Below are 21,438 nucleotides of genomic sequence, written 5' to 3' on the forward strand. Positions count from 1 at the left end.
CTTGACTGGGTATGATTACATCGTCCATGTACACAACGACAACGTTAGTGGCGATGAGCTCCCTTAGAACTGCCATGATAAATCTTGTGAAAACCGCAGGTGAATTTGATATGCCAAATGGTACATAAAGGAATTCAAATTGTCCAGATTGGGTAACAAATGATGTATACTTTCGAGATCAATCGAAACGTGGTTCAATCGAAACGTGGAAGAAGCCGTTTGTTAGTTCCAAAGTAGTGAATATCTTGGACCCTTGCAGCTTGTCTAGCACGGTCTCCATATGAGCCATCGGAAAATTGTCTCGGATAATTTTCTCATGTAGTTTTCGGTAGTCACAGCACAGTCTCTTCTTTCCGTTTTTCTTGGACACCAAAACTACCGGCGATGCGTACTCTGAGGTACTTGGTTGGATGATTTTCTCTGCAAGCCAGTCCTGAACCTGATCGTCAACTGTTTGAAAGTTAGAACTTGACTCTCGCCTAATACCGTCAAACACTTTTCTTTTCCGGTAAGAGCTTCGTTTCCTAGCTTGAGAGAAATGTTCCTGCGCATTAGGCATAGATCTGCGCCTGTGTCGACGAGTCCTTTGAATTGAGCGTAGGGAGATTTGATAATTTTTAGTTCAAGGCCGGAAACCGTAAACTCGCTTTTTGGCTTAGTAGCTGCGTTCTCCACGTGAACGGCATTAGAATTGCTCTCCTGTTTTACCTCAACCTCGACCTTGCACTGTGCAGCACGATGACCTGGCTGTCCGCACCGATAACAATTATTGTTATCCTTCTTCTTGCAATCTTTCTTTAAATGGGACGGATCCCCACACTTAAAGCATTTACGTAAAAACTCGTGTTTTGAGTCTAAGCTTTTGGATCCTTCTGCCTCAGCTACACGCGCTTCATTTTTGTAGGGCATTTTGTATGAGCGGCGAACCTTCTTATATACTTCAATCTGCTCCTTTAAATCCGTTATGGTTTTCGCCTGATACAACATTGTTTTGTTTGCCTTAGCATCTGGAACTCCCTTCACAAGATACTCTATCAAACTCTCTTCGTCTAGGTAAACTGGCTTGGCTATTTCCATCAAAGCATACAAATGTTCCTGAAGTGTCTCTCCTTTTCTCTGTGCACGTTGACCTAGCTTGCGATGAACCTCAGCAGATAATATTTTAACAGCAAATTCGCCACGTAATGCTGCCTTTAAAAAATCCCAGTTGCGAATGTTAACCTGACTGCGAATGAACGATTTTGCAGCCCCACTGAGCAACTGCTTAGAATAAATGAATAGTTGAAGCTGACTCCACTGCACAGTCAAAGCACATTCCTCCAACACCTGGATCAACTAATCTATATCTGTACTACCTGTACCTGCCAAATTTGAAACACTGCCTTCTACATCTTTAAGTGTAAACAATGAACGGCTTATAGGCGCTGCCTGCACTGGACAATCAAGAGCGGTAGCTACAGATGCGACTCCATCCGAGTCGTTATCATCATCGCCCTGAATACCAAAGTGAGCCAGGAGTCGATCCTGTAAAACGTGCTTTCTACTGGCTGTGGGTAAATTAAGTTCTAGTAGCTTTGCGCGCAAATCGTCGCATCGCATTAACATTATCTCTTCGAGTTGCATTTTGAGATGAAATTTCCTTTAAATGTATTGATAGTAGCTTAACAGTAACAAAAAGATTATATGATTATAAATATAGATTATATGAATAACTTTTAAGTTAATGACAATTTTTGGTTTTATACACACAGTCTACTTTTATACAATTAATTGGGTCAGCTTTCTGGTTACCACCCCTTTCGATGCACTGCTTCTCAAGACTGTTTGCCTGCCAATTGGATTTTCTTCTGGACTATTCAACTTGAAAAGTTCTTGCCGTTGCTTGTCCGCTGACGTCGTTGCCTTCCACCAAGATCTGCTACTCCAAACTCAGAGCTGCTCTTCTTGGAAATCTTGCCCTCCAGGTCCCGTCAACCCGCCATTGCTCCAATGCCCGCTTCACGCTCCTGACTTGCTCCGCTCGCCTCTGTCTATCGCTGCTCCCAACGCCTTCCACAGATCAGCCTCTGCAATTTACCAGTTCACCGTGACTGGACGGATCTCCGACCGACGCTCTGGGGATCTATAATGCACTACCTCCTGGACTGTAGTCGCTATAGGCTCCAAGCGTTTCCCTTGCGCGTTTTCACACACACATCTGCCGAATTCTGGTTTTCGTCGTCGTCTTTTGGACACACTTGTAACGCACGCCTTGTAGGAAAAGTATTTTCTGTCTCACCTTCTGGAAATAACCTACTGGCCCATGAATCCACAACTAACTCGCGATTTGGGACCTTTTGATACCCTAGCTTCAGCGGGAGGAATTGGGTGGGTTGTTGCGGCTGTTGTAGATCGCGGTTACGTCGAAATATTTAAAGATCCCTCCAGAAACTAACTAATCGAAATTCCGCACTAAAACCTCAAATTAATAATGGAACTGAACAATGAATGGCGGATGAACTAAATCGGTATGCAGAACATAAGTTGAATAGATAAAAGCGGATGGGACTGAGATGTTGGCCGTCCTACCCTTCTATACCCTCCCAACCTTGGTTCTTTCTGTTAAGGTGTTAAATAAGAACCCCAAAATGTATAGTTAATTAATATTTTATTTTAGAGCCCCATGTCCTCGGAAAAGAAATTACAAGGGGATTTAGCCTTGCATCATGTTATATATATAATTAAGTTTTACAAACAAATGTTGTATGGGTGTAGTCAACATACATTATTTAAGATTTCATTTACTTAACTTCATGATTTCAATTCAAGTTATATTATCTAACAAAACTGGTCTTTTAAATTTTTATTCTAGGCATAGGTTTTCTTAGTTTTAAGTGCAATTGATTGGTTTCTTTGTATGGGTCACATCTATTAATTCATTTCTTTCGTATTCTTCACCGGGCTTGTCTGTTTAGATATTTGTTTTTTCTTTTCTTTTTATTTTCTTTGATTTACTTAGGCAAACCATAATTACACGCAATGAGTTCCCTTTAATTCATATTTGAGGGCAGCCAAAATTCTCCAAGACGAATAACGCAATCAAAACAAAACGGTCTGGAAAGCTTATCGCGGCCGGACCTCTGTTTAGGCAAACCAGAGCATCACCGAAGGTTTTTGTATTTTGGGACGGCAGCCGGTTATTCGTTTTGGAGGGTTTTAGCTCACCCATTCGCTTTTGGGGTAAAATTTTTTTCAATCGGCGGCTTGCCCGAAACAATCAAAACTAGAGTAGCATGCGATCACTTACCCTCTGAAAATTCCGATGAAGCGCTCCATGGTTCCAGGGGTTAACTAGTGGAAATTCCTTAGAGAGACAAGTTTTAATTATTTCTTCGCAACCGCCGTCGATACCCAAGACTTAGTGCTGATTCTCGTGCAGACATTTACAGGTGAAAGAAGAGAGTTATGCAACGCTTGTACCAACTTGGGTGCGTAAGTATTTTAAATAGCGTAACACGATCAATTGCACTTTGATTTACATAATTTTCAGATAGATTTTAATGTTTTGTTTTGGGGTTATTTCCAAGTGATACTGGCTAACTCTCTCTCTCTAATCTAGGAGCAGCTGCCCTATCGGGGGGTGTTGGCACGTGGCGGCCGCAATTGGGGTGTAGGTGTCTGGGGTTGCCGTTGGGAAGTCGTCGATGAATCTTTGTGGACTTTTGTGGCCGCAGTTTGCCGACCCTCCGCCTTCCAACTGAAGGGATCCTATTCCCTGTTGACGAATGATTTTACCGCCGACTATCCTAGCCTGGATTGTGAAGAGCTTGGTTCCGAACCACACCGACAACCTGCTGCTGGCTAGATGTTTATAGCCTGATCTTCTGATAGAGAACTAAATGTTAATTTCACGTTGGCTACCTCCTTTTCTTTTAACTTACGTTCAGTTTGCTTTCCTTCAATTTATTTGTTGTTTCTTTCTGTTTTCTGATTTAGGAGCTTGACTAGTTGGTTATTTTATTGTGTTTTAGCCTTAATAATCACTGATAAAAAGATTTCTGTGAATTTCGACTGCACGTGGTGTGGCCAAAATTGAAGTTGGACTAACTTTTTTGAAGCCGACCGTACTCTTAGAGTTCTCGAAACAGAAAGACTGAGTAGATCGGAATTCAAAAGCTGGGAGATTAAACATCCGACAAAAATCTAAATTTTGACGTTTCGCTTTGGATCACTTTCCGTCTTTATTTAGGCAATTTTGCTTGTGATTACCTGGGGTTACCTTCTCCGGTAATTAACTCGGATAAGTAACGAGTGCTATCTTTATTATCAGTTACTTTTCAAAAATGTCGTTTAAAGATCTTAAGGCTGGTACATTACACCCACCAGATAATCTGACGAACCTGGCGAGGAATGATTAGCTGGAATTAGCTACGTATGTCTTTAGCATGATATGTTCCGATTTCTTTGCCCTGTAGAGTTTCCAGTAAATAGAAAGCATTCCCTCGCTTTTGTTTGACCCTACACTTGGAGAACTGGGGTGCCAACTTTTTATTGAAATTGTTGCTGAATTGACTTAAATGAAAATTTCTTTTAAAGACCTCTTGTCCTACTCGGTATGATACGGGTTTTGACCGCAAGTTATACTGCTTAACGTTTTTTTCATACGCCTTGCGACTGGCTTTTTTTATTTCTTGTCTTATTAACTGCAGGTGATCCTCGCGCTCTAACCTAGGGGACTCTTCCAATATCGACATTTCCTTTAGTAGTTTATAGTCATCCCCGTGATTAATCATATTCATCCCGAATAAGGCTTTATAAGGGGAGCACCCTATCGACTGATGTAAGGCTGATCTTAAAGCAGAAGAGATACTGGGTAAATGTAAATCCCATTCGGTTTGGTCCTTGCTGATATACGATCGTATAGCCGACAGTAATGAACGATTTACACGCTCTGCCGCATTACTTTGCGGGGAATACAAAGCAGTATATACGTGTCGAATTCCTAGTTTACTTAACAGGGCTTCAAATTCATTTGCTTTGAATTGCACGCCGTTGTCGCTCACAATTACCTCGGGAACTCCAAATTCTGGAAAGATTTTCTGGCTTAAGAACTCATTGATCAGACTTGTTGTAAATTTTCTTAAAGGGCACAACCAATGATACCGGGAGAAGTGATCTAATACGATTAATAAACCGATGTTACCCTTCTTACTCCTTGGATAAGGACCTAAAATATCTACGTAAAGTTTTTGAAAAGGTCTAACCGAGATGCTCTGCTGGCCCATTGGAGGACGCAAAGTCGTATTGGGAGCTTTTGTTTCTTTGCAGATCTCACAATTACGTATGTAATCTCGCACCTCTTTAGATAGTCCTGGCCAATAAAAATTCCTTCGCAGTCTTTCTATAGTCTTTTGCATACCCCCATGCGCATTTACAATGCTATCATGTGCTTGACGAATTGCCGAAGCACGTAGCGGTTCTGGTACCCATAATTTCCATTTAGCGGAATCTAGTTCCTCGTTTCCGGAAACGTGTTCCGTGCGAATATAAACAAAACGATCCACAACCTGCAAATCTGGGAATTGTTCAGAATTTTCTATTATTCTCGCCTTCATTTGTAAATATTCGGGATCGAGAAACGATGTGGACTCTAAATCAATTTCTGGGGCAATCGATTCATAACTTGCAATCTCATCTGCGCTAATTCTGGACAGAGCATCGGGTACAATGTGATCCTTTCCCTTTCTATGGGTAACTTTGAATGAAAATGACTGTAATCGGAAAACCCAACGAGCCAGTCTCCCTGTTACCTCTTGTTGTCTCATTAGCCACTGTAGACTGCTATGATCAGTAACTACTTCGAACGGTTGCATTTCTAAATAGCAGCGAAATTTCTCTATAGCTAATATAACCGCCAGACATTCGCGTTCTGTCACGCTGTAATTCCTTTGGGACTTCGACAATTTCCGGGACATAAAAGCAATTGGCATCTCTTCTCCATCTTTGGATAATTGCACGAGCACCGCGCCAATACCAAAATCGCTTGCGTCGCAATGTAAATAGAATTTTCTATCGAAGTCGGGATTCTGTAGAACCGGAGCTGAGGTTAAAAGATTTTTTAAAGTGTTCATAGCTGTTTGGGCGGCCTCGGTCCACTTAAATGTTTTTTTTGGAGGACAACACCTCGGTAATTGGGAACGTAACGTCGGAATAATTTTTAATAAATCGGCGATACCACCCACAAACACCAAGAAAACCACGAACTTGTTTAAGATTTTTCGGGGTCGGCCAATTTACTATGCAAGAGACTTTACTAGGGTCAGTTGTTATTCCTCCACTTCCAATTACATAACCCAAGTAGTTGACCTTCGTTACACAAAAGTGACTCTTTGCAATGTTAAGAGTGAGATTAGCTTTCTTGAATTGGTTAGCTATACGCACTAGTACGGCTAAATGAGATGAAAAGTCTTCCGATACAATACACAGGTCATCCAAATAGCCAAATACACAGTATCGTAAGTCAGGTGGAATTAATGTATCCATCAGTCGACACATAGTTGACGGGGCATTACATAACCCGAAAGGCATGACAGTGAATTGGAAGAGAGCTCTCCCTGGGACTGTAAATGCTGTTAGCGGCTTTGCTTCTTCAGACAATCCGATCTGCCAATAGGCATCTTTTAGGTCGAGCTTTGAAATAATGTTTGCCTTTGGAAGTCGCGCAAAAATTCCCATGATGCTTTGTAACGGGTAGGCATCCTTCTTAGTTGCTTCATTTAGTTTCCTAGCATCTAAACAAAGCCTTACCTTATTTGGCTTGACAACTAATCGAACAGGTGAACTCCACGCACTTTGTGACGGCTCGATTACACCCAAGCTAAGCATCCGATCAATTTCGGTATATAGAAGTTTCTCGACTGCAGGGCTAACGGGGTAATATCGTTGCTTCACGGGTTTTGCTTCTCCTATGTCTATATCATGCTTTATCCAATCAGTACGGCCAAGCCCTTTGCGTTCGAAATTTGAAAACATTTCCTTGACGGTTTCAAGTTGTCTACACTGAAATTCGGATAATGGATACTGATCTCCCAGTTCCTTGGTTTCGGATTTTAAACAATTAATGGAACCCAGAATATCGGGAGCTAAAGAGAATACTCTCCAAAAATCGATACCCAATATCAACCTCTGAGAAATGGAAGGAATCACATACAAATCAAGCACTTTTTCCTTGTCCTTATATCGCATGAGTACCTTCAGTATTCCAGACACAGGATGCAATCTCGCATCAGCGGTGCGTACATGCGACTTAATTGCTTTATAATTCGACAAGTTGGTAAAAGATTCTTTCGCCAATGTGGACCCAATACAACTTACATTTGCCCCTGTATCGAGCAAACCTATCTCAGAATAATTCATAAACGAAACTTTAGCATAACTACGATTATCTATATTACATTCAAATATTGTTGAGACGACTAAACGTTTTTGAGCCTTTCGTTCTCCAAAATATTGACGCATTCGTATGGTATTGCGATGACTCTTCCTATCAATTCCCGAAAAAATGCGTTCCCTGACTTCATTATAGTTCTTCAATCTTTCATGGTATGGTATAAATTTCACGTTAATTTGCTGACTTCTAACTTGCAATGGTTGACTTACACTTGTAATGGAATTATCTACGTTATCTAGAATACCTCTTATTTGTGGGACACTCGATTTTGGTTGAATGTCCCCGCTAGGCGGTTTTCCGACTTGCGCTTACAGTTTGCACAATTGGGTTTATATCTTTGTGGTGCTCCGCAACCATAACAAAATACTCGCTTTTCAGCCAAACAGTCTTCCCACACATGTCCAGGCATATCACAATTCCAACATGTGATTTTCGCCGACCCAGTATGATTGACTGCTGCGATCGAAAGATCCGACTCACTATTATCTATTTCCTCCTCGGGCGTTTCGTCTAGTGCGTAAACACGAAAGTTAGCTGAGTCTTTACCTTTTTGAGGTACCATTCGCGGTTTACCAAGATCCTTAAGAAAGTTTTCTCGCTTCTGCACTAATTGACGCAATTCAGAAATCGAAGAAACCTTTTCAAACAGTAATCTGTCTTTCATCTCTGTGAGTAAGTTTCCCTGAATCATTTCAACCAATTCATCTTCGCCAAAGGTTACGGACAATTTATCTATAAGCTTGCAAACGGCTTCATAAAAAGAATCAAAAGATTCCCCGGGTTTTTGTTTTCTGGCTCTTATTTGCTCCCGTAATTCAGTTGTGGACCGACTTTCCCTATATTGTTCTCGTAACGCTTCACAAAATTCAGACCATGTAAAAGTTTGGACTCGTTTGTGGAACCTCCAATACCAACTACTGGCCTTCCCCATTAGCAACTGGTGAATGTTTTTATTTAGAAGTTCAAAGTCACTACCCAAGTTTTCTTGAGTTAATATGTTTAAGCGGTACAGAAATTCTTCAACTGACAAGCCCTCCGTAGATCCATCAAAGCGTACACCCCATTTTTGTAGAATGTCTGCGATTTTATGCGAGCTAATGACATCCCTACCATTATTTCTCGAACTCCTCTGACTGATTTGACCTGAGGGTGCGGATCGCTCATGGCTTGTTCCTACGTTTGAACTATTTATCGATGCTAAAACCTGAGAAACGGTTTCTCTGACTATCGACTCCATATTCTCCACGTAATTTTCCGGTCGTCTACCGCGAGTACGTGGTCTTCCGGGCGGCCTTCCAGCAAGTTCTCTTCGAGGCCCTCGTCGTTGCCGACGGAGATCGACATTACCTGTCGGAGTACTTTCCCTTTGTTGTCTTAACCTTTCTTCGTCAACGTCTAGTAAAGGTAGTACAGCGCCTTCCTCCTCTCCACCTACTAGTTCTAATTCCCTCGTTAAAGAGCGAGTACATGGCCGAGGACCTACAGGTAATTTCTTACTTTGCTGTCCTTTTGGGTTATCTTTTGGTTTCGGAGAATGATTTCCCACAATGTATTTTAAGTCTTTGAGGCTTACTAGCACCATACAACTAGGACATTCTTTTGTCTCCGTTACTCGTTTTTCTAAACAGGATTTATGGAATATGTGTTGGCATTTGGTTACTGCACACGGCTGCGTATCTTCCATACGCTCTCCACAAACTATGCAGACATCTTGTGATGCTGGTGGTGGCTGTCTAAATTCATCTGGTGTATGCTCCACTGGCATGATTGTACTAGATTTTATTGATTTGTTTTTTCTTTCCTTGGACAATTTCGGAAGCTCCGAAATAAATACTAATTAAATCTATTCAACTTTGATTTTATTTCTGTTTTTCTGGGCTATTGCACTAAAGATGTCCCCCCAACCAATGAATAATTTATACCGGCCGATCTCGGACAGGGAAACTCATGTGAATTTACCTCTGTTTTCCAGTAGCTTCTGTATACAAAACTCAGTATGGTTGTTTATATTGGTGGAATCTAAATAATGATTTTCTCTGACTATAATTACGGGATAATTTCCTACCTAATTCTAATTTGGTCGAAATATTCAAATGCTCAAATACTCGATTTCCAAAATTAAAGAAATAAGTGTTCAACTTCTCTAAATTACTCTCATGAATTTCATCGAAATAATTAAGCTTGATTGCCGAAACCTATTTCTGGTATTCTACAAAACTGCTGTTTTTATAGGTCCTTTCTTTCCTTTAATAAAGTATACGTATTTCTGGTCGACACTTTTCGCATGCGCAATTAAGTTCGAGTTCCAAGAAAACCCATACTCTATGTTTTTATACAATGTAATCATCAACTTTATTGGTACATCAACTATGATAAAGCAATTTTACATTGCTGTATTATCATAGCTATGCCCCATGTTCTTGGGCGCCAAAATCTTGTAACGCACGCCTTGTAGGAAAAGTATTTTCTGTCTCACCTTCTGGAAATAACCTACTGGCCCATGAATCCACAACTAACTCGCGATTTGGGACCTTTTGATACCCTAGCTTCAGCGGGAGGAATTGGGTGGGTTGTTGCGGCTGTTGTAGATCGCGGTTACGTCGAAATATTTAAAGATCCCTCCAGAAACTAACTAATCGAAATTCCGCACTAAAACCTCAAATTAATAATGGAACTGAACAATGAATGGCGGATGAACTAAATCGGTATGCAGAACATAAGTTGAATAGATAAAAGCGGATGGGACTGAGATGTTGGCCGTCCTACCCTTCTATACCCTCCCAACCTTGGTTCTTTCTGTTAAGGTGTTAAATAAGAACCCCAAAATGTATAGTTAATTAATATTTTATTTTAGAGCCCCATGTCCTCGGAAAAGAAATTACAAGGGGATTTAGCCTTGCATCATGTTATATATATAATTAAGTTTTACAAACAAATGTTGTATGGGTGTAGTCAACATACATTATTTAAGATTTCATTTACTTAACTTCATGATTTCAATTCAAGTTATATTATCTAACAAAACTGGTCTTTTAAATTTTTATTCTAGGCATAGGTTTTCTTAGTTTTAAGTGCAATTGATTGGTTTCTTTGTATGGGTCACATCTATTAATTCATTTCTTTCGTATTCTTCACCGGGCTTGTCTGTTTAGATATTTGTTTTTTCTTTTCTTTTTATTTTCTTTGATTTACTTAGGCAAACCATAATTACACGCAATGAGTTCCCTTTAATTCATATTTGAGGGCAGCCAAAATTCTCCAAGACGAATAACGCAATCAAAACAAAACGGTCTGGAAAGCTTATCGCGGCCGGACCTCTGTTTAGGCAAACCAGAGCATCACCGAAGGTTTTTGTATTTTGGGACGGCAGCCGGTTATTCGTTTTGGAGGGTTTTAGCTCACCCATTCGCTTTTGGGGTAAAATTTTTTTCAATCGGCGGCTTGCCCGAAACAATCAAAACTAGAGTAGCATGCGATCACTTACCCTCTGAAAATTCCGATGAAGCGCTCCATGGTTCCAGGGGTTAACTAGTGGAAATTCCTTAGAGAGACAAGTTTTAATTATTTCTTCGCAACCGCCGTCGATACCCAAGACTTAGTGCTGATTCTCGTGCAGACATTTACAGGTGAAAGAAGAGAGTTATGCAACGCTTGTACCAACTTGGGTGCGTAAGTATTTTAAATAGCGTAACACGATCAATTGCACTTTGATTTACATAATTTTCAGATAGATTTTAATGTTTTGTTTTGGGGTTATTTCCAAGTGATACTGGCTAACTCTCTCTCTCTAATCTAGGAGCAGCTGCCCTATCGGGGGGTGTTGGCACGTGGCGGCCGCAATTGGGGTGTAGGTGTCTGGGGTTGCCGTTGGGAAGTCGTCGATGAATCTTTGTGGACTTTTGTGGCCGCAGTTTGCCGACCCTCCGCCTTCCAACTGAAGGGATCCTATTCCCTGTTGACGAATGATTTTACCGCCGACTATCCTAGCCTGGATTGTGAAGAGCTTGGTTCCGAACCACACCGACAACCTGCTGCTGGCTAGATGTTTATAGCCTGATCTTCTGATAGAGAACTAAATGTTAATTTCACGTTGGCTACCTCCTTTTCTTTTAACTTACGTTCAGTTTGCTTTCCTTCAATTTATTTGTTGTTTCTTTCTGTTTTCTGATTTAGGAGCTTGACTAGTTGGTTATTTTATTGTGTTTTAGCCTTAATAATCACTGATAAAAAGATTTCTGTGAATTTCGACTGCACGTGGTGTGGCCAAAATTGAAGTTGGACTAACTTTTTTGAAGCCGACCGTACTCTTAGAGTTCTCGAAACAGAAAGACTGAGTAGATCGGAATTCAAAAGCTGGGAGATTAAACATCCGACAAAAATCTAAATTTTGACGTTTCGCTTTGGATCACTTTCCGTCTTTATTTAGGCAATTTTGCTTGTGATTACCTGGGGTTACCTTCTCCGGTAATTAACTCGGATAAGTAACGAGTGCTATCTTTATTATCAGTTACTTTTCAAAAATGTCGTTTAAAGATCTTAAGGCTGGTACATTACACACTGCCAAATTAACTGCGCAGTTGTCTCAATTTGTCATTTCACCAGACTTGAAATTTGGCAATCATTGTAGTTGTGTTACTCTAATGTTTGGGTTAATCCCGGATGAGCCCCCAAATTGTGGGAATCGTTAGATTCACAATATTTTATTGGGATAAAGCTTAAACATAGAAGTGCTTAGATTAAATTTTACACATGTCACATGAATTGTATTCTTGTCTTCACGAACGCTAAACAACGACTCCCCGCTCACTCGTGTAGGTATCGGCGGCATTAAAAGAATCGAGTACTTTATCGAGGATTTTAGATTGCAAACTGATTAAGAGTTGCCATATAACTTAACCCGCTTCGAGTGTGCCGTGTAATAAGCCCGCCAAATTCAAATCCTACAAACGTAGCAAGAATTTTTATTCTCTCTCTGAATGGTTACATGTTTAATGCCAGTTTTCATTTATTATCGACAAAATACACGTCGATCAGTAAAAAACACATATTTTAACAAAATGACAGTGAAAAAGTAAGTTAAAATATTAAAATTTGGAAAATAAAGAAACAAAGGAAGGCAGATTCGCCAAGCCGAAGGAGAAAAAAATAAAATATAGCAAGCGTTTCTTATTCACTCTTTAAATATCTAACATATTTAATACCAGTCACAACTTAGCATCGTACACGCATACATAAGCGTTAAATCTATCAGATCCGAGAGCCTCGGAGATTCAATTCTATTGTCATAACTTTAATTGTCAAAGTGACAATTCCAAAATCCAAATCTAGTTTTTAAAATTGGAATTCGAATCCCAAACCAAAAATAAAAACATAGCAAGCGCTTTCTATTCACTCTTCAAATAGGTTACGTGCTTAATGCCAGTCACAACTAAACATCGTACACGCACACACCTTTCTGAAAAAACATGGGATCTAATCATACTATGCTTAAAAAGTAAGTTAAAATATTTTAATGCGAGCACGAACAATACCATGAAAGGTATGATAATTCTAAATTTATAAAAAAAACCCAAACAGAAAGGAAAGTTACTTCGGCAAGCCGAAGTTTATACATCCTTGCGGTGTTAGGTTTTTTGATACTCGCAAAGTCGGTACAAATTCTAAAATTGGAACACAAATCCCAGACCAAAAATAAAAACATAGAAAGCCTTTTCTAATCACTCCACAAATAGGTTACAAAGGTTAATGCCAGTCACAACTTAGCATCGTACACACGCACACACATACACGACACGTCCAAGCTTAATAAAAAATAAATCTATTTTATATAAAACAATACAGTTTTGAAAAAACTGATAGCAAGCCGTACAACAGTAATCGGTTTTATATCATTTACAAACATCCGTCGGTACAACTACTTAAAAATAATGCGCTTATTTTCTGTTTTTTTTAAGAGAAGGTAAATCGGATTAATTAAACGCGAATTCAACAGTGAATATTAGAAAATCCTTTTAGCTATATAATTTATAAAGAATGTAGTATGCAATTTATTAGTTTTTTTTTAACCGAGGCAAGCGTAATTTTATGAACACTGCACTACTCGCCTATAGATAGCTTTAATATCCAATCGTTTAGTGGAAGTCAATCAAGTCTTCAACTACTTTACATCAACTAATTTAAATTTTATACACCTTATTAATGTTACAGGGAGGAGGAGGCGAAAAATGAAGAGCCGGTAGTCGCTACCGTACCAAAGCCCCCGTCGGGGATCAAGAATCCATCTTTCAAGCCAAGGCGTAGCCGCAACATATCTCAGCGAAAGGGACTTTTATCCATTCCTCGGTGGTCCGAGTGGTCACGCCAGGAAATGTAAGAAAGAGGCGGGCTCCGGTGAATATTACAGCTAAAGAATTGGCCGGAAAGACTAGAGGGAAGGCCGGAACCGTTTCCCCATCAATTCCCACGGAAGAGGACTCTACACCTTTGCAGGAGGAGTGTAACGATTTGGTCTCGCCTAGAAGGAAGGCCGCCCCGAAATCTTCTCATCCAAGGGATGCTCAATTCCGGCAATGGTTTAACAAAGATTATGGCCAGGTCCAAAAGCTACTATTCAGGGTTGGACTAAAGGTGGGACCAAAGGCCAGAGCTAAGCCACGACCCAAACCTGGAGGCAAACCTGTACCCAAGGCGGTACCCATAGCCAGAGCCACTGGAGCGTCAAAGGGATCAGCCAGAGGAGCTGCGAAGGCAGGAGCGAATGAAAAACCGAAGGTCAAGACAGGAACCCGTGCAACGATCAGGAAAAGAAAGTATAAGTGAAGGTCAAACCTATCGGCACTCGTTCATCAAGCCCCTCGAAAATTATCAGTATTCGTTATAGTACGTATGGTATTTGATCAGATTTACGGAGCGCTTCTAGTTTGGCTGGAATTTATGATTATAATTCGTCACGAAATGCTTGACGTTCCCAGAAACAGTCGCCCAACGGGAGCATCGCTAAAACCCCAAAATTCTTATCGTCCAATGTCACAATCAATTATATATGCTATGTGCTCGATGTTCATTAACACTAATCGGTGTAAAACGTGATGGACTGGATCGACGGTGGGCTACTACTGCCGATATCGTAAGCGTTAAATCTGTCAGATCCGAGAGCCTCGGAGATTCAATTCTATTGTCATAACTTTAATTGTCAAAGTGACAATTCCAAAATCCAAATCTAGTTTTTAAAATTGGAATTCGAATCCCAAACCAAAAATAAAAACATAGCAAGCTCTTTCTATTCACTCTCCAAATAGGTTACATGCTTAATGCCAGTCACAACTAAACATCGTACACGCACACACCTTTCTGAAAAAACATGGGATCTAATCATACCATGCTTGAAAAGTAAGTTAAAATATTTTAATGCAAGCACGAACAATACCATGAAAGGTACGATATTTCTAAATTTAAAAAAAAAACCCAAACAGAAAGGAATGTTACTTCGGCAAGCCGAAGTTTATACATCCTTGCGGTGTTAGGTTTTTTGATTCTCGCGAGGTCGGTACAAATTCTAAAATTGGAACACGGATTCGTGTTCCAATTTTAGAATTTGTACCGACTTCGCGAGTATCAAAAACCTAACACCGCAAGGATGTATAAACTTCGGCTTGCCGAAGTAACATTCCTTTCCGTTTGGGTTTTTTTTTTAAATTTAGAAATATCGTACCTTTCATGGTATTGTTCGTGCTCGCATTAAAATATTTTAACTTACTTTTTAAGCATAGTATGATTAGATCCCATGTTTTTTCAGAAAGGTGTGTGCGTGTACGATGTTTAGTTGTGACTGGCATTAAGCATGTAACCTATTTGGAGAGTGACTAGAAAGCGCTTGCTATGTTTTTATTTTTGGTTTGGGATTCGAATTCCAATTTTAAAAACTAGATTTGGATTTTGGAATTGTCACTTTGACAATTAAAGTTATGACAATAGAATTGAATCTCCGAGGCTCTCGGATCTGACAGATTTAACGCTTACGATATCGGCAGTAGTAGCACACCGTCGATCCAGTCCATCACGTTTTACACCGATTTGTGTTAATGAACATCGAGCACATAGCATATATAATTGATTGTGACATTGGACGATAAGAATTTTGGGGTTTTAGGGACGACTGGGCGACTGTTTCTGGGATCGTCAAGAATTTCGTGACGAATTATAATCATAAATTCCAGCCAAACTAGAAGCGCTCCGTAAATCTGATCAAATACCATACGTACTATAACGAATACTGATAATTTTCGAGGGTCTTGATGAAGGAGTGCCGGTAGGTTTGACCTTCACTTATACTTTCTTTTCCTGATCGTTGCACGGGTTCCTGTCTTGACCTTCGGTTTTCCATTCGCTCCTGCCTTCGCAGCTCCTCTGGCTGATCCCTTTGACGCTCCAGTGGCTCTGGCTCTGGGTACCGCCTTGGGTACAGGTTTGCCTCCAGGTTTATGTCGTGGCTTAGCTCTGGCCTTTGGTCCCACCTTTAGTCCAACCCTGAATAGTAGCTTTCGGACCTGGCCATAATCTTTGTTAAACCATTGCCGGAATTGAGCATCCCTTGGATGAGAAGATTTCGAGGCGGCCTTCCTTCTAGGCGAGACCAAATCGTTACACTCCTACTGCAAAGTTGTAGAGTCCTCTTCCGTGGGAATTGATGGGGAAACGGTTCCGGCCTTCCCTCTAGTCTTTCCGGCCAATTCTTTAGCTGTAATAATCACCGGAGCCCGCCTCTTTCTTACATTTCCTGGCGTGACCACTCGGACCACCGAGTTTTCATCAATACACTCGTGCACTGGAGGAATGGATAAAAGTCCCTTTCGCTGAGATATGTTGCGGCTATGCCTTGGCTTGAAAGATGGATTCTTCATCCCCGACGGGGTCTTTGGTACGGTAGCGACTACCGGCTCTTCATTTTTCTCCTCCTCCTCCCTGTAACATTAATAAGGTGTATAAAATTTAAATTAGTTGATGTAAAGTAGTTGAAGACATGATTGACTTCCACTAAACGATTGGATATTAAAGCTATCTATAGGCGAGTAGTGCAGTGTTCATAGGATTACGCTTGTCTCGGTTAAAAAAAAAATTAATAAATTGCATACTACATTCTTTATAAATTATATAGCTAAAAGGATTTTCTAATATTCACTGTTGAATTCGCGTTTAATTAATCCGATTTACCTTCTCTTAAAAAAAAACAGAAAATAAGCGCATTACCGCCTTGGGTACAGGTTTGCCTCCAGATTTGGGTCGTGGCTTAGCTCTGGCCTTTGGTCCCACCTTTAGTCCAACCCTGGATAGTAGCTTTTGGACCTGGCCATAATCTTTGTTAAACCATTGCCGGAATTGAGCATCCCTTGGATGAGAAGATTTCGGGGCGGCCTTCCTTCTAGGCGAGACCAAATCGTTACACTCCTACTGCAAAGTTGTAGAGTCCTCTTCCGTGGGAATTGATGGGGAAACGGTTCCGGCCTTCCCTCTAGTCTTTCCGGCCAATTCTTTAGCTGTAATAATCACCGGAGCCCGCCTCTTTCTTACATTTCCTGGCGTGACCACTCGGACCACCGAGTTTTCATCAATACACTCGTGCACTGGAGGAATGGATAAAAGTCCCTTTCGCTGAGATATGTTGCGGCTACGCCTTGGCTTGAAAGATGGATTCTTCATCCCCGACGGGGTCTTTGGTACGGTAGCGACTACCGGCTCTTCATTTTTCTCCTCCTCCTCCCTGTAACATTAATAAGGTGTATAAAATTTAAATTAGTTGATGTAAAGTAGTTGAAGACATGATTGACTTCCACTAAACGATTGGATATTAAAGCTATCTATAGGCGAGTAGTGCAGTGTTCATAGGATTACGCTTGTCTCGGTTAAAAAAAAAATTAATAAATTGCATACTACATTCTTTATAAATTATATAGCTAAAAGGATTTTCTAATATTCACTGTTGAATTCGCGTTTAATTAATCCGATTTACCTTCTCTTAAAAAAAAACAGAAAATAAGCGCATTACCGCCTTGGGTACAGGTTTGCCTCCAGATTTGGGTCGTGGCTTAGCTCTGGCCTTTGGTCCCACCTTTAGTCCAACCCTGGATAGTAGCTTTTGGACCTGGCCATAATCTTTGTTAAACCATTGCCGGAATTGAGCATCCCTTGGATGAGAAGATTTCGGGGCGGCCTTCCTTCTAGGCGAGACCAAATCGTTACACTCCTACTGCAAAGTTGTAGAGTCCTCTTCCGTGGGAATTGATGGGGAAACGGTTCCGGCCTTCCCTCTAGTCTTTCCGGCCAATTCTTTAGCTGTAATAATCACCGGAGCCCGCCTCTTTCTTATATTTCCTGGCGTGACCACTCGGACCACCGAGTTTTCATCAATACACTCGTGCACTGGAGGAATGGATAAAAGTCCCTTTCGCTGAGATATGTTGCGGCTACGCCTTGGCTTGAAAGATGGATTCTTCATCCCCGACGGGGTCTTTGGTACGGTAGCGACTACCGGCTCTTCATTTTTCTCCTCCTCCTCCCTGTAACATTAATAAGGTGTATAAAATTTAAATTAGTTGATGTAAAGTAGTTGAAGACATGATTGACTTCCACTAAACGATTGGATATTAAAACAAGGAAGAACGCTATAGTCGAGTACCTCGACTATCAGATACCCGTTACTCAAAGGGAAATGGAGATATGCAAGCAGCAAAGCGAAATTAAAATGCGCCACCTACCGGCGGTAGACAGATTTAAGCGTTATGGGCGTTAGAGTGGGCGTGGCAAATTTATTTTTGGATCAATCGATTTCAGTTCAAATTTTTCATCTAGCATCCAAATTGTGGGCGTCACAGGTTTTCGCCGTTTGTGGGCGTTTAAGTGGGCGTGGCAAACTTTTTTTTAGGTCAATCGATAGGTATTGATGAGAACAATACATTTCAGTTAAAATTTTCTATCTAGCATCAAAACTGTAGGAGTTTCAGTTTTGGGCGGTTTGTGGGCGTTAGAGTGGGCGTGGCAGTCTACTGAAACAAGCTTGCGCTGCGTAAGAAGCTCAGGAATCTGTACGCCAAATCTCAATAGCCTAACTCTCATAGTTTCCGAGATCTCAGCGTTCATCCGGACAGACAAACAGACAGACGGACAGCCGGACAGACGGACAGACGGTCAGACGGACAGACGGACAGACGGACAGACGGACAGACGGACAGACGGACATGGCTAGATCGACTCGGCTAGTGATCCTGATCAAGAATATATATACTTTATGGGGTCGGAAACGCTTCCTTCTGCCTGTTACACACTTTCCGACGAATCTAGTATACCCTTTTACTCTACGAGTAACGGGTATAACTATCTATAGGCGAGTAGTGCAGTGTTCGTAGGATTACGCTCGCCTCGGTTAAAAAAAAAATTAATAAATTGCATACTACATTCTTTATAAATTATATAGCTAAAAGGATTTTCTAATATTCACTGTTGAATTCGCGTTTAATTAATCCGATTTACCTTTTCTTAAAAATAACAGAAAATAAGCGCATTATTTTTAAGTAGTTGTACCGACGGATGTTTGTAAATGATATAAAACCGATTACTGTTGTACGGCTTGCTATCAGTTTTTTCAAAACTGTATTGTTTTATATAAAATAGATTTATTTTTTATTAAGCTTGGACGTGTCGTGTATGTGTGTGCGTGTGTACGATGCTAAGTTGTGACTGGCATTAACCTTTGTAACCTATTTGTGGAGTGATTAGAAAAGGCTTTCTATGTTTTTATTTTTGGTCTGGGATTCGTGTTCCAATTTTAGAATTTGTACCGACTTCGCGAGTTTCAAAAAACCTAACACCGCAAGGATGTATAACATTCCATTCTGTATGGGTTTTTTTTTAAATTTAGAAATATCGTACCTTTTATGGTATTGTTCGTGCTCGCATTAAAATATTTTAACTTACTTTTTAAGCATAGTATGATTAGATCCCATGTTTTTTCAGAAAGGTGTGTGCGTGTACGATGTTTAGTTGTGACTGGCATTAAGCATGTAACCTATTTGGAGAGTGACTAGAAAGCGCTTGCTATGTTTTTATTTTTGGTTTGGGATTCGAATTCCAATTTTAAAAACTAGATTTGGATTTTGGAATTGTCACTTTGACAATTAAAGTTATGACAATAGAATTGAATATCCGAGGCTCTCGGATCTGACAGATTTAACGCTTACGATATCGGCAGTAGTAGCCCACCGTCGATCCAGTCCATCACGTTTTACACCGATTAGTGTTAATGAACATCGAGCACATAGCATATATAATTGATTGTGACATTGGACGATAAGAATTTTGGGGTTTTAGGGACGACTGCGCGACTGTTTCTGGGAACGTCAAGAATTTCGTGACGAATTATAATCATAAATTCTAGCCAAACTAGAAGCGCTCCGTAAATCTGATCAAATACCATACGTACTATAACGAATACTGATAATTTTCGAGGGTCTTGATGAAGGAGTGCCGGTAGGTTTGACCTTCACTTATACTTTCTTTTCCTGATCGTTGCACGGGTTCCTGTCTTGACCTTCGGTTTTTCATTCGCTCCTGCCTTCGCAGCTCCTCTGGCTGATCCCTTTGACGCTCCAGTGGCTCTGGCTCTGGGTACCGCCTTGGGTACAGGTTTGCCTCCAGATTTGGGTCGTGGCTTAGCTCTGGCCTTTGGTCCCACCTTTAGTCCAACCCTGGATAGTAGCTTTTGGACCTGGCCATAATCTTTGTTAAACCATTGCCGGAATTGAGCATCCCTTGGATGAGAAGATTTCGGGGCGGCCTTCCTTCTAGGCGAGACCAAATCGTTACACTCCTACTGCAAAGTTGTAGAGTCCTCTTCCGTGGGAATTGATGGGGAAACGGTTCCGGCCTTCCCTCTAGTCTTTCCGGCCAATTCTTTAGCTGTAATAATCACCGGAGCCCGCCTCTTTCTTACATTTCCTGGCGTGACCACTCGGACCACCGAGTTTTCATCAATACACTCGTGCACTGGAGGAATGGATAAAAGTCCCTTTCGCTGAGATATGTTGCGGCTATGCCTTGGCTTGAAAGATGGATTCTTCATCCCCGACGGGGTCTTTGGTACGGTAGCGACTACCGGCTCTTCATTTTTCTCCTCCTCCTCCCTGTAACATTAATAAGGTGTATAAAATTTAAATTAGTTGATGTAAAGTAGTTGAAGACTTGATTGACTTCCACTAAACGATTGGATATTAAAGCTATCTATAGGCGAGTAGTGCAGTGTTCATAAAATTACGCTTGCCTCGGTTAAAAAAAAATTAATAAATTGCATACTACATTCTTTATAAATTATATAGCTAAAAGGATTTTCTAATATTCACTGTTGAATTCGCGTTTAATTAATCCGATTTACCTTCTCTTAAAAAAAACAGAAAATAAGCGCATTATTTTTAAGTAGTTGTACCGACGGATGTTTGTAAATGATATAAAACCGATTACTGTTGTACGGCTTGCTATCAGTTTTTTCAAAACTGTATTGTTTTATATAAAATAGATTTATTTTTTATTAAGCTTGGACGTGTCGTGTATGTGTGTGCGTGTGTACGATGCTAAGTTGTGACTGGCATTAACCTTTGTAACCTATTTGTGGAGTGATTAGAAAAGGCTTTCTATGTTTTTATTTTTGGTCTGGGATTCGTGTTCCAATTTTAGAATTTGTACCGACTTCGCGAGTATCAAAAAACCTAACACCGCAAGGATGTATAACATTCCATTCTGTTTGGGTTTTTTTTTAAATTTAGAAATATCGTACCTTTCATGGTATTGTTCGTGCTCGCATTAAAATATTTTAACTTACTTTTTAAGCATAGTATGATTAGATCCCATGTTTTTTCAGAAAGGTGTGTGCGTGTACGATGTTTAGTTGTGACTGGCATTAAGCATGTAACCTATTTGGAGAGTGACTAGAAAGCGCTTGCTATGTTTTTATTTTTGGTTTGGGT

The 21,438-nt window shown here is 40.5% G+C and overlaps 2 long non-coding RNA genes across 2 annotated transcripts; both read right to left on the reverse strand.

The window, feature by feature from the left end:
• Positions 1-2,858: 2,858 nt before the first annotated feature.
• On the reverse strand, positions 2,859-4,986 carry LOC139353671 (uncharacterized). Its single transcript, XR_011604889.1, has 2 exons — positions 3,921-4,986; positions 2,859-3,863 (listed from the first exon to the last, which is right to left on the reverse strand). It is a non-coding gene; the product is annotated as an uncharacterized lncRNA (long non-coding RNA).
• A 5,499-nt stretch (positions 4,987-10,485) lies between these two features.
• LOC139353761 (uncharacterized) lies at positions 10,486-11,972 on the reverse strand. The gene is made up of 2 exons (XR_011604904.1): positions 11,548-11,972; positions 10,486-11,490 (listed from the first exon to the last, which is right to left on the reverse strand). It is a non-coding gene; the product is annotated as an uncharacterized lncRNA (long non-coding RNA).
• Positions 11,973-21,438: the final 9,466 nt, after the last annotated feature.

Source organism: Drosophila suzukii, chromosome Y (genome assembly GCF_043229965.1).
Source record: "Drosophila suzukii chromosome Y, CBGP_Dsuzu_IsoJpt1.0, whole genome shotgun sequence".
Lineage (NCBI taxonomy): Eukaryota > Metazoa > Arthropoda > Insecta > Diptera > Drosophilidae > Drosophila > Drosophila suzukii.